General features: G+C 40.2%; 1 protein-coding gene across 2 annotated transcripts in view; it reads left to right on the forward strand.

Annotated features, from left to right (window-relative positions):
• The window catches only part of MKLN1 (muskelin 1), a 315,619-nt gene that overhangs the window by 85,446 nt on the left and 216,938 nt on the right, over positions 1 to 13,235 (forward strand). The gene's annotated exons all lie outside the window — the stretch shown is intronic.

A 13,235-nucleotide genomic window follows, 5' to 3' on the forward strand; every position in this document is an offset into this window, starting at 1 on the left:
ACCACTGTAGTTCACATAGTCCATTGGCCTTAATGTATACATACAATTTACCACACACAATCCACATGTCTTGAATATAAGCTTAATACAGCTGAGAAAAATTACCTGTACAATTTCATGTTGTTTGCTGAGCTTAATGTTTCCAGCCAGATTTATACTCTTATACCGATATGGGTGAAAGATTCTATGTAAAAGTACGCTCTCCCAGAACTTCCTGTTTTAGACTCAAAGAATATTAGAACAGCGAAAAAGAAAACAACTCAGAAATCGTCTGGTCCAACCACCTCATTTTTCACATGAGAAATGAGTCCCAGAGAAGTTATTTGTTAAGGTCATATAGCAAATTAGGGTGTATGTTGGTGATGGGGGAGAGGAGAGAGAGGAGGTAGGAAGCTTGACCACAAGCTCAAAATGAGTCAACAAGTGATATGGCCACCTCAAATATTGTTAAAACATTAAGCTGTGTTAATTGATGTATGGAGTCCTGACTAAGGGGGGCAATTGGTACCTGCACAGGCTGGTTAATATTGCCAAGAATATGAAGTTCTGTCCTGAGTGCCTATTCAATGGGGAACAATGACAAACCCAAATGTGCCCAGAGGAGGGTAAAGATGGTGATAAGAGTTTTAGTAACTATAACCTAAGAAGAACAATTTAAAACATTAGACTACTTAGCTTGGAGACCAGAGGATTTATCCTGGAGTGGGTGGGAGGAGGTATTGTCAAATAATTGAAAGGCTGTCTTGAAGAGGGCTCAGACTTATTCTGTGTGACTGCAAAGGGCAGTCACAAATTGGTACAAGTTAAAGGGTGATGGATTTTAGCTACATACAAGTAATTTTCCAATAATTCAAGCTGATTGAAATGTATTAAACTGACTGATGGGTAGTGAATTAATTCTTTATCTCCAGAGGTGTTCAAGTATTCATTCATTCATCCAAATACATTTATCAAGCACCTGACATATGCCAGTAGTTGGACTGGAGGGACTTTGAGTTTGTTGTCTGTGTTAAGGCAATACTAGCTGCTGTATTAAATCTGTATATCGAACCTAAAACTGTCTCATGGCTCAGACATGATAAGAAATTTATTTCTCACTCATATAACATCCAAAGTGGGTGATTCCTGATTGTAAGTGGCTCTCTTCCAAATGGTAATTCAAGGAACCAGGCCCTTCCATCTTGTAATTCTGCCATCTTCAACAAGTGGCTTATGATATCCTGCTGACAGATAGGGAAAGAACATGGAGGATTGTGTGGGGATATTTTTAAGGGCTGGACCTAGAAGTGGTGTACATAAGCTCTGCTCACATTTTTTCTATCCAGTAGAATTCAGTCACATGGCCACATATTACTGCAAGGGAGCCTTAAAATGCAGTCCTGTGCCCAGGAAAAAGAGGAAACAGGTTTTATGCTGACTAGCAAATATTTTACCACATTATCCAACTCTGAGCTTCTAGAATTATGGTGACAGTACAGAGAATTGTCAAATTTTCCTGTTTAATGCCAACGTCATCGTGTCTCATGTTTATATTAAATGTCTTCCTGTTGAAGGTCTCCTATTCAAGATATATTGTTAAGTTAAAAAAAAAAGCAACGGGCCGGCCCGGTGGTGTAGCGGTTAAGTGCGCGTGCTCCACTGCTGGTGGCCCGGGTTCAAATCCCTGACTCGAACCCACGCACTGCTTGTCAGGCCATGCTGTGGCGGCGTCCCACATAAAGTGGAGGAAGATGGGCACGGATGTTAGCTCAGGGCTAGTCTTCCTCAGCAAACAGAAGAGGATGGGCATGGATGTTAGCTCAGGGCTGATCTTCCTCACAAAAAAAAAAAAAAAGCAAGGTAGAGAACAATGTATATAATATGCCACTTTCGTGAATATAAAGAGGAATAATAATGATAATATTTATTTGTATTTGCTTGCATATATATGAAGAAACACTGGAAGGATACACAAGAAACCATATGGAGGGATGGAGACATCGCTGGAAACAAGACTTCTCCATGTATGCGTTTAGATATTGGTTAATTAAGTAATTATAAAACTATATAATTTTAAAAAACATTTCTTTCTATTGGAGAAGAGTTTTTCACTGACTGATTTCTTTTTGTTTTCAAGAAAAAAAAAAGGAAAAAGCTTTTCCTAAGTAGTCTAATGTTTTAAATTGTTCTTCTTAGGTTATAGTTACTAAAACTCTTATCACCATCTTTACCCTCCTCTGGGCACATTTGGGTTTGTCATTGTTCCCCATTGAATAGGCACTCAGGACAGAACTTCATATTCTTGGCAATATTAACCAGCCTGTGCAGGTACCAATTGCCCCCCTTAGTCAGGACTCCATACATCAATTAACACAGCTTTTGTGTGTTTTTCCTTTTTTTCAAGAAAAAAAATAGTCCTTGAGAAAAGGACTATTTGGGAAGGTGAGCAGGGTATAACGTATGAGCCTGAGGTAGCAATAGTCATGAATGTGGTGCCTTTCCTGTTGTAATGAGGCTGTACTGGATTAATTAGATTTTTCAAAAGAAAGTAAGGGAAAAATAATGCAACAGCTTGGTTGTATGTGTAATCATCTAAAAGTCTCAGAGTGCTTTTATATCTGACATCTTTGTTTATTTTCATAACATTCCTAATAACTGTGATACAAAAGGTTTAAATTAATTTCTTGTTTTGAAAGATACTGTCAAGGCCAAGAATAGGAGTTTAATTATCCACAAATTCATGTTAGATTTGTAGGCCAACCCTCTTGATTTCTGGGTAGCATCAACATTGGAAGTATGTGATAAAAATCCTTTATGTTTTATAGCATTTTCACAAATATTTTCTTATTCAGTATTCTCATCAGTCATGTGAATTAATTGGGATGGATATTATCTTTAGAGATGAAAAACAATAGTGGCTACTATAAATAAAGTTAAAAGGCTAATGAAAAATTGGGGGAAGGAGAACTCTCCTTAATATGTAAAGAACTATTACAATTCAATAATTAAAATGTAAATATTTCAATAGAAAAATTGGCAAAAGACATGCATTAAAAATCACAGGAAGAGATCGCAATAACAATCAAATAAATAAACATTTAAAAATATTTTTTCTCCTCAAAATGAGTAGAGATAAAAGAAAAATAATATCTAGTACTGACAAAGATACATGGAAATAGAAACACTGATATTTTTCTGAAAGGGATATCAGTTGGCAAAATCTTTCTGAAGGAAAATTTGGAACTATATTAAAACTTTAAACATATTCATAACACTATAACCTAGTAACTTTATTATACTAATTTATCCTAATGAAATAGTCAGAGAAACGTAACAATTTATACCAAATTATATTAATATCAGCATTCTTATAAGTTCAGAAAAGGTGGATCAAACGCCATAGTAAGGAAATGGAATACCAAGCTGCCATTAAAAAACCATGTTAAAGAATTAGCTAAAAGCAAAAGGAAAATCCCACTACCCAATATTAAATTAAAAAGCATGATTCAAAACAAATACAGAGAAATGTACACACTCATATATCTCACAAACAGGTGAATTCTGAAAGACTGTTAGTCAGACAAAGCTGGCTAAGAGTAATTCAAGCTTAGAAAGACACATTTGCACCAAAAAGGGGTTTGATGGTTCTTTAAAGCTTTAAAACTAAGTAGCATTCTCATTTCTTTGCTGATATCCATTCTACTGCACTTCTTTTTCCAAAGTAGCCCAGTTTATATAATGGAAAATTGGTCAAGGCTTGGCGGGCTTTGGCAAGTGCCGTAAAGAACTCTTTAGCAGCTTCCATAAGGAATTTAACGTTGTGTAGATCTAACAGATCTTGACTCTGTGGGCCTATCACCGGTGTTCAGCAAAGGTTTCAGGATGGGAACTTTTACCGCACCTGGCTTTTAAATGCTTGAACTTATTTTTAGCCCTTACCTGAACGAATATTTGGATTGTAGGCATTCAAAGTTGATGCCGGTTCTATAATCGCACACTCCAAATTATTTCCATTTTGTGGATTACTTTTCCTCATTTCTTGCTGATTGCTATTCAGTGCTTAGACCTAGCCAGCATTTTTTACACGTTTTGAGTCTCTCTTTGTCTTTCAGAATCACCCCTATTGACTCATGATCCATCTCTTCCCCACACACAACACTGGTGATTTTTCTTACCATATTCAATTTGTTAATCTCCTTTATTTTCATCATAATCATAAGCCTCTTCTCGATGGCATATTCAACATTTTCATTGCTTTTGCAATTGTCAGACACACTGGGATTAATAATGTTGCAAAACACCCCCAATTAAAAACAGCAAACCTGCTGGTGACAGAAAACTAGTTAGCCAAGGCTAAAACAACCACATCCAACTGCTGTTGCTGTCTGTTGGGGGCAGGAAACGTTGAAACACTTTTGCTTTTGGAGCAAATTATTTTTCATCTCAATGAAAGTTCACAGGTGGCCAAGCTGCCAAGGAATCCTAGCCTTTTTCACCACCATGGTGCCATTCTAGTGAAGTACATTTGTGACAAAAGTCGTCAAATCACACATAAATATGTAATCAACCAAAATTATTTTCAGACAGCTCAGTTGGTTTGGGTTGTCTTAATGAGACTGAGGTCATGGCTGTGATCTCTCTGTGGGTTATTTAGCACACGGAGAAAAACTGTGTCACTTGAGTAGTCTGTACCTACATCCAGCCATCTCACAAGTGCACGCTCTTGAGGGGGCCTAGACAGAGTATGCGGTGGGACAGTCATATCATTTCAGTACAGCCCATGTAGGACAATGCAGTTATCAACCCTCATAACAACATGTGACCCTGGAATCTTCAAACTCAAAACCTCAACTAGCTGTTAACATGCAAGAAGACGACTTAGTCATATGTTTAAATTTTTAAAAAAATCTATCTATAAGCACAAATTGGATCACAGTGTTCTCCAAATGTAAAATACTAAATAAAGTCAAAAGAGGCTCATTTTTCTAACTGAGATCATTACAAAAATAGAGGGTGGTGCCTGATTTACCTCTACTCCGCAGGGCCATGATGACAATTAATTCCTATTGAGTTAATATTCTGAGATTTGCCAAAGAGCAGGGCAATGTCGCTAGAGAATGTCACACATTTACAAGTACAGAAGGCTACAGATTCACAACTCAGTTTCTGGCCTGAAAGGCAATTTTCTCCCTCTGTTTTCAGGATCCGCTCCTCCCTCCAACGCCAGAGCTGCAGGCATTTCTCTAAATAACGCCACGTCCCTGGCCTCCTAGCTCCCATTTGAATGTTTCAGCAGGGCTCCTTTGAGGTCTGCCCCCAACTGCCTCCCCTCTCCCAGGCTTGTCTGAGTCAGCCGTGAGTCACCTCACTCATTAGCGGAACTCAGAATGCTTCTCCATCCTCTGTATCCCTTTTGTCTCCCTTCTTGTAACTGGCTTCCTGGCAGCCTAAGGTTTGTGGCCAATTGAACCTAGGGGCTGGGTTGCTACTGAGATGGTCTGCTCAGTAAAGAGATTGGCAGACAGCAAGTAGAATTAAAATGATAATGACATTGATGATGATGGTGCACACAGTTTTTTCAGAAGTACTTGAATGGCCAGATTTGGTGCCTCTGCCTGTGTCAGTTCATAGGACAGCACAGGGGTCCTTAATTCTCGGTCCCTTCTTTCTCTTCCGTGTCTCTTCATTCCCTCTTCACCATCACCCCCTTCACACACACGCCCATACAGTACAAGGTGAAAGTGTCTATGGATTCTACTCTCTGGAAAGGCGGGTAATAGAGCAATGTCCTTACATTGGTGGGCACCTTTTTCTCCAGCCTTTTCAGATTTGTTATTCTCATTTTTACTCATTTGATTTTACATTCCCAGTGTTTTCCTTTTTGTGAAAGGTGGACCAAAAAGGACAAAAGAGAAGGATTTACACCTTGAAGGTGCCTCCTGCTCCTATAACAAAGCCTAGTGAAATGATATTTATAAGAAACCCTAAATTCACTGTAGAAAATATCAATACCAAACACTGTTATTAATTCATTAATCTTACTTACAGCCCTTTGTAAAGCGGTTGATACTTTACTCAGCTGAATAGTGACTAGTTTTCAGTAAGCCCGATGATTTACTTTGAAAGGGACCCCAGAGATCGTCGTGTCCAGTCTTTCATTCAATCAGCAGACATTTACTGAGCTCCTCCAATGAGCAAACCCTGAGCCAGACCCCCTAGAGCAGTGTTTCTCAAGCTCCACTGTGCATGCACATCACCTGGGAAGCTTGCTAAAATGCTGATTCTGGTTCAAGAGGCCTGGAGTGGGGCTCGAGGTTCTGCATTTCTGTAAGCTCCCTGGAGATGTCCACACTGCTGCCTGCAAACCACACTCTGAGTAGCAAGACTATAGGGGCTCTGCACAGAGCCAGACAAGGCTTCACTACATCCCGAGGAACATCAGAAGGCCCACAGGCTCTGTGATGCTACCTTATGCATTCCTCCTCTTCAGCTGCTGATGTTTATCCGTGAGGCCCAGACAATGCCGTGAGACCCTATTCTTCCCAGTGCTCTTGGCTTTCTCATATCTTCACTCACAGTGGAGGGAGTTAAAATTGCGGGATTCAGGTTTGGGATTAGGGCAAGGAAGAAGGCCCATTTATCTTCAGACTCAGCTAGGAGGTTTAGTCTAGGCCATCTTACCAGAGAGCTCTGAACTTGCATTTTAGGCAGAGCCTTTCTTTGACTGCTACAGAGATCTCTTTTTATGATTTGTTAGTTTGTATCCTTTGCCCATTTTTCTGTTGGTCTGTCTTTTAATTACTGAGTTGTAATAGCTATTTATTAAAATATTAAGTGGAATCTCTTTTCCCTCAGTAAAGTTTATTTTTTAGTCTTTTCATTTTGGAGTTAGGAATCTTATGCCCTAGGCTAACGTTAATTTTCTGGCTAATCTGAGCAAGCCCCTTGACCTGTCGTGACATGGTTGCTTTACCTGTAAATGGGGGCAGTAAAGACTGCATATTTCAGAAAACTGCTGGGCGTTAAAAAGAAAGTACATGTAGGGTAGCACTGTACTAATACAGACGTGGGTACTTTGTTTTCAGAGCTTCTATTAATCTGATAGCATTATTGAACCTAGTGTGGGATGTAGCTCACTGGTGTTAACAAGTACCAGTTTTTTGTTTTGTTTTATTTTGGTTTTTTTTTAGTTTTGTTTTGGTTAAACAAACATTTGTTGAGCACTTACAAGTACTGTGAGTACTGTTCCAGGTTTTGGTAGTATTAAAATAAATAAAGTAGAGCTAGAGGCTGCCTATTAAGAACTTTGTATTCATAAAAGTGCTTATGATTTCCATTCTCCTTGTGCCTCCCAACTACCACTTTATAAGTTGTCAACAGATAAGATATGACACTCCTAACATGTCCAACTAAGAAACTGCCTCAGTACTCAGGCAAATCACGTGGTTGTTCCCTGGTTTCTACATTTGCTGTCTCATCTCTACTAGAACCTTACACTTGTTAAAACTATCTATTTATATAGTAGAAGTTATAAAAGTAATAGTATTCCAATTTAAACTAATAGGTTTTTGTTTAGCTTTGAGAAATAGAAAATCCCATCGATGATGATGATGTTTAATGCCTTTTTCTCTCCACTACTGCCTGTGGAAAAAAAGGGGGGAGTTATAATCAACCATTAATAGTGAAATTCAAATGTCTGAAGACAATGTGTTTTGCCTCCAATTGGTATTTGGTTTTTGATGAGTCAAAGGAAAGAATCTCTAATGGCAAAATTTTACTATCATCAGAGAATACTCTGCCACTCCCACCAGTCCCCCTGTTATTCTTCCAACACACAAAGCTGTCTTATGGGTCCCTACACTGAGCATAGATAAAACAAAAAAAGTCAATATTATTGAATTCCATCCATTTGCCAAGCACTGTGCTAAGTGCTTTCACATACGTTTTCTCATCTAATGGATCTTTTGCTTTCTTACTGCAGGGAAGAAAGTGAGAATGTGCCTTTGCTTTGTTGCCTCCTCTTCCTTGAGTCCTTACTCCTTCCCGTCTATGTAAGCCTTAAACTGGTAGCAAGGGAACTCAGTTTGAGGCAAAATCCATTCTGTTTTCATCTTATCTAGGTCCACAGCAAAAAGTTGGTTGGTTTCTCATTCAGGAAGATGAGAGGTGTGTTGATTTAGGAAAAAGTGAATGGAACAGGGTTGAGGGCTGAATGCTCTTAAACACTATACCCACATGGGCTGGCACTCACCTCTGGTGAGAGGTCTCTCTTTTTCTGGCTTCTTTCCCAGATAATCCATTGAAATCTCTGAGGAAAAGGATCCATATACATTCAACTCCTCCTTTGATTTATTTCTTTATCTATGAACACAAATCTCTTACCATTTCCCTCACTCCCTCCATCCCTAAATACTTCTCCTGGAGAAACATGACAGATCTTGTCTATTCCTGAGATTATCTGCCATTTTCTCCTCTTACAATGATTCCAAATCTTGAATTCCACTAAGAAAAACATGGTGTGGGTGACACTATTTAATCAATGAGAAAGGAATCTTCCCTAGGCCATGAGAGGAGGGCAGACTCACTATCTCAGCTCTTAGGAATGGCTCTCCAGCTGCTGACAGAGGCCACATGGGTTCAGCCACAAGGCCAGGCGGGACCTCCCCAGTGACTAACAAAAAGGCAGCAACCAGAACTAGCCAGAGCCGAGCTGGGGCAACTGACCCATTTTTAGAAGTGCCCCTAAGGACAATGGCCAGCAGTCCAAGTCGTGGTGTCCTGGCAGTGTAGCAAACTCATAGCTGGTCAAATGTGGTGGATAAATGGTGTCTGACAACAGAAGACTCTGGAAAAGGATGTACTTATAATCAGCATATGGTGACATTTTTATTCCAGAGGCTTATTCTTCTTCATTCTTTCACTTATACAACAGACATTTGAGTGAATATGCTAGGCACTGAGCTAGAGTTGGCACACACCCCCCTTGGAGAGTTGACAGTTCAGCAGAAAGGCATAAAGGGAGTAAACATAGGAGCTCTAGAACTCAGAGGAGGCTCTTAAGATTCGGGAGTTGGGAAAGCTTCCCCAAGAACACGTGAAAGGCTTACACAGAAGGAGGGGAGGAAGGACCCTGCAGGTGGAGGAGGCAGCAATGCAAGGTCACAGTGGCAAGAGAGAACAGGCGGCTTACTGGAAAAGTAAAGTGGTCAGTGTGGCCGAGATCAGAAAATGCAGGGGAAGTGGCAGGAGATAATCCTAGAGAGGTGACCAAGGATCAGATTATAAAGGTGTAATCTTATGTGTCATGTGCACAGGTCTGAAATCAACCCTGAGGGCAATGGGAAATGCTGACTGACTTTCTGTGGGGGAAGGACATGTCAGGTCTGCTTTTTTAGAAGTTTTCTCACAAGTTGTAATGTGGACATTGGATGAAAGGAAAGCAAGCATGGAAGTAGGAGGACCACATTGGAGGGTCTTGCAGTAATTGAAGAGGGAAACGATGTGGGCCTGAACTATAGCAGAGGTAATAGGGATGCAGGGAAAGATGAGTTTGAGAGATACGAAGGTGGTTGCCCCAATTGTCCTTGGTGATCAACCACAGGTGGGGCCTGAAGAGCTCAGAATGGCTCTCAGCTTTGTGGGTAGGGGAAGATGATGGGAGGAGAAGGCTTTCTGGAAGCAGATGATGAATTCAGGTTGAAGCAGGAACCTAGGGCAGAAACCCTGCCATTGGCCTGAATATCACTGATGGAAGGACAGGGTAACTCAGTAGTGCTGGGGACTCCCCAGGTATACCCCAAAGGAGGCTGAAGGACAATTCCAGACCCCATCAGCTAGAGAGGATGGGGCTCGTAACATAAGCTTTTACTAAGAAGCCTGAATTAAGTCTGAATCTGTGCAGGACTGAGGCTGCAGACGAGAGGTCTTCAGAACCTGCAGCCAAGCAGGGCCTGACAAGCTGTTTCCATGGAGATGTGGTGTGCGCAGGAGGGAGTGAGTAGGAGGGCTGAGCCATTCCAGAGCCTTGGGTCACAAGGCTGTGGCAGGCTAACAGATAAACAGGAAAAAGACATAGTCAATCAGAAAAGGATGTTCAAAACTATTGGCAGTTAATTGGGGTTGTACCGTCATAATTCTAGATTAAGTCTAACAATTTAGAAGGATTACAGTAAGCCACTTAATGATCCTGCTAGTTATTTCAGGTACTACTTAATGAGGGCACACAAAAGTGGATGCCAACTCAGGCTAACTCCAAATGTACGTACACCCATCTTAAGCCCTTCTGCATCCCTGGACTCTAAGTAGCTACATATTATTTCCAGGTTCCTGGAGAAACAGGCAGAGATATGGGAAGTTAAAAAATTTTTTTTTCATTTGCCATGCTGATGGCAGTAATACTCAGGAAAACTTTGGAGCTCTTTGGGAATCTCAGGTGCTGGCAAAGCCCCAGATAAGATGGCATTATTAAACAGTCTGAGGAACATTCTGGACAGAGAGCCAGCAGCAGTGGGGCCCCAAGTGGTTTTTTTTTTTTTTTTTTGCGTGTGTGTGCAGTAAAATATACATAACGTGAAGTTTACCATTTTGGCCATTTTTAAATCTACATTTTAAATGTACAATTCAGTGGCATTAAGTATATTCATAATCTTGTGTATCCATTGCCACTATCTATTTCTAAAATTTTACCATCATCCAAAACAAAAACACTATAACCATTAAGCAATAACTCCCCATTGGGCCCCATGTTTTTAAACAACTTTATTGCGCTGTGAAAACTGCCTACCAGGCAGGACGATGGCTTGGCTGCTGCAAGTAAAAAAACTGGGTTGATTTTGGCTCGGTCAGTTGCTCTCAATTCAGACCTGGAGTTTTTCGGCCAAGAATCCTTGTCCTATGGGTGAGCTTGTTAAACCTAATCTCTGGAGGAAGACTGATTTTAACCACCTTAATGACTGATGGGACTTATTAACCTTGATCTCCAAGGTATTCAAATGGCTTGTGGCAGTGCTTATTAAGAAGTCAGTAAAAATTAAGTCAGGGCCACAGGCCCTGATAGATCCTACTGGAGGCAAACTTTGTTCCAAAGATAGTTGGGAGATGAATTGTCTAGGAACCAAGGACATTTTAAGTAACCAAAAACGATAGTACCTGGGGAGGATAAGACATAATTCTGACTTAGCATAGTAGACTATGACTAAACGATCAGAGCTGGAAATTCCAAGTTTCTTATTTCCTTTTCTTTCACAAATTAAAACATTAGTGAGGGTAGAAATAAGTCTGTGTGACTCTGCTTCCTCATCCAACAAGTTCAAGGTGATTAGAACATGGTACTTGTAGGCCAAGGCTCAGTCTGGAGTTCACAGATCCAAAGAAACAATAACTCTCAAAGCTCAGACAGATACTTCCCAGATGCATGATGTCAGTCACAAGAGATGGCAGGAGGCAAAGGAACGGGGAAGATTTAGTGAAAATTATTGCATCATAAACACAATCTAAACCACATGCCCTATATTGGGGACCAGTAGTGAGACAAAGACTTTAACACAATATACTATTCCTGGGAAGTAGAGCCCAGAGGAAGTTGACTGACTTACTCAAGGTCACCCAGAAAACCAGGGAGAAAGCTAAGAATTAGTACCTTTGTCTCCTGATACCTGGTTTAGTGGTTTATTTTGATCAGTATCTACTGGTATTCTGCGCTTGGAATGCACAAGGGAGATGGTTGTCCGAGTCTCTCTATAAAGTTTTCATTTGCTCAAGGGGGATCTATCAGTACGTTTATCTCCAAATTCACCTCCAATTTAGTCTTCATATTGCACTTATTTTCCATCAGAACCCAAATTCTAGCAGAAGTTCATGTTGTTAGCAGTCAAGAAAAGGTTTACTGCTTTTATGATCCTGTTAGAGGATGATTTCCAGAATGGTGGTGTGTGGAGTTCCACAGACCCACTCCTCAACAAAATAACTATACCTGGTGAAAATTATTTTTGAAAAAACCATTTAAAGTTATTGTTCCACAAAGGGAGATGAAAGCCAAGAAGACCAGAGGCCACTACCCCCACTCAGCGGCCTGCTTGTTAAGCAGGGGTATCACTCCAAGAGAAGTGGGTCATTGTCCCTGCCCCCAGTTCAAGAGCAGAGCCTCAGAGATTTTGCCCAGGGGAAGAGGCAGGTGATAAGAACAAAGAGCTCTGAAGCTCTCCACAAGGGAACTGACTTTATTTGGAACAGAGTATGGGGAAATTCAAGCTGAAGGGAGTTCTGGAAAACAATAGAGATTTTGGTGATAAACAATTAAGAGGAAGCTGGCAGCTCCATGACAGCAACAAGCTAGACTGTAGGCAAGCTAGTTTACCAGAGAGAACCAGGAAAAAAGACAGCTAAGAAGAGCCCTCCAGGGGTCAGAACAAATCTCAAAGACTGGCCTCAAAATCTACCTCTGCAGTCAGGCTTAAATTTAATTGGATCAGACTGTGGAGCAATTTATGTCCCAGGGCATTGTTGAAAACAATAGCGTGATTAGCTAGCAACTAATGGAGCCTAACAACTAGGCATCATACCTACAGAGACAGACAACTTGACAGAGAGATCAGGGATAGAGACAGTCAAAGAGAGGTGTGCTAAAATCACTGTCATCTCAGAATGACTGTGCACATGACCAAGCACGCACCTTCTGAGGAGCAACGTCAGAAGTTTCACACTGCAGGGAAATAGACTTTACTAATAATCCAGCTAAGTCACTAAAGAAATAAAGAAGCAAATTACAGCAATAACCTCATAAGCTCTAAAATAAGCAATAGGGTTGAGGGGATCAGTATCCAGATTTCCTACAATATATTATCTAAAATGTCTAGTTTTCAACAAAAAAATTATGAGACATGCAAAGAAACAGGAAAGTATGATGTGACCGATACACAGGAGGAAGAAAGCAGTCAACAGAAACTCCCTGTGAGAGGGCTCAAATATCCAATTTGGCAGACAAAGACTTCAAAGCAGCTGTTATAAATATGTTCAAAGAACTAAAGGAAGCCATGCTTAAAGAAGCCAAAGAAGGTATGATGACAACGTCTCACAAGATAATCAATAAAGAGATAGAAATTATTTTTTTAAAAAGAACCTAATGGATATTCTGAACTTGAAAAATACAATAACAGAAAAAAATTCACTAGAGGGGCTCAATATCATTAGAAGAAGAAAGAATCAGCAAACTTGAAGATAGATAGATAGATAGATAGATAGACAGATAGATATTATTT

The sequence above is a fragment of the Diceros bicornis genome, chromosome 3 (genome assembly GCF_020826845.1).
Source record: "Diceros bicornis minor isolate mBicDic1 chromosome 3, mDicBic1.mat.cur, whole genome shotgun sequence".
Lineage (NCBI taxonomy): Eukaryota > Metazoa > Chordata > Mammalia > Perissodactyla > Rhinocerotidae > Diceros > Diceros bicornis.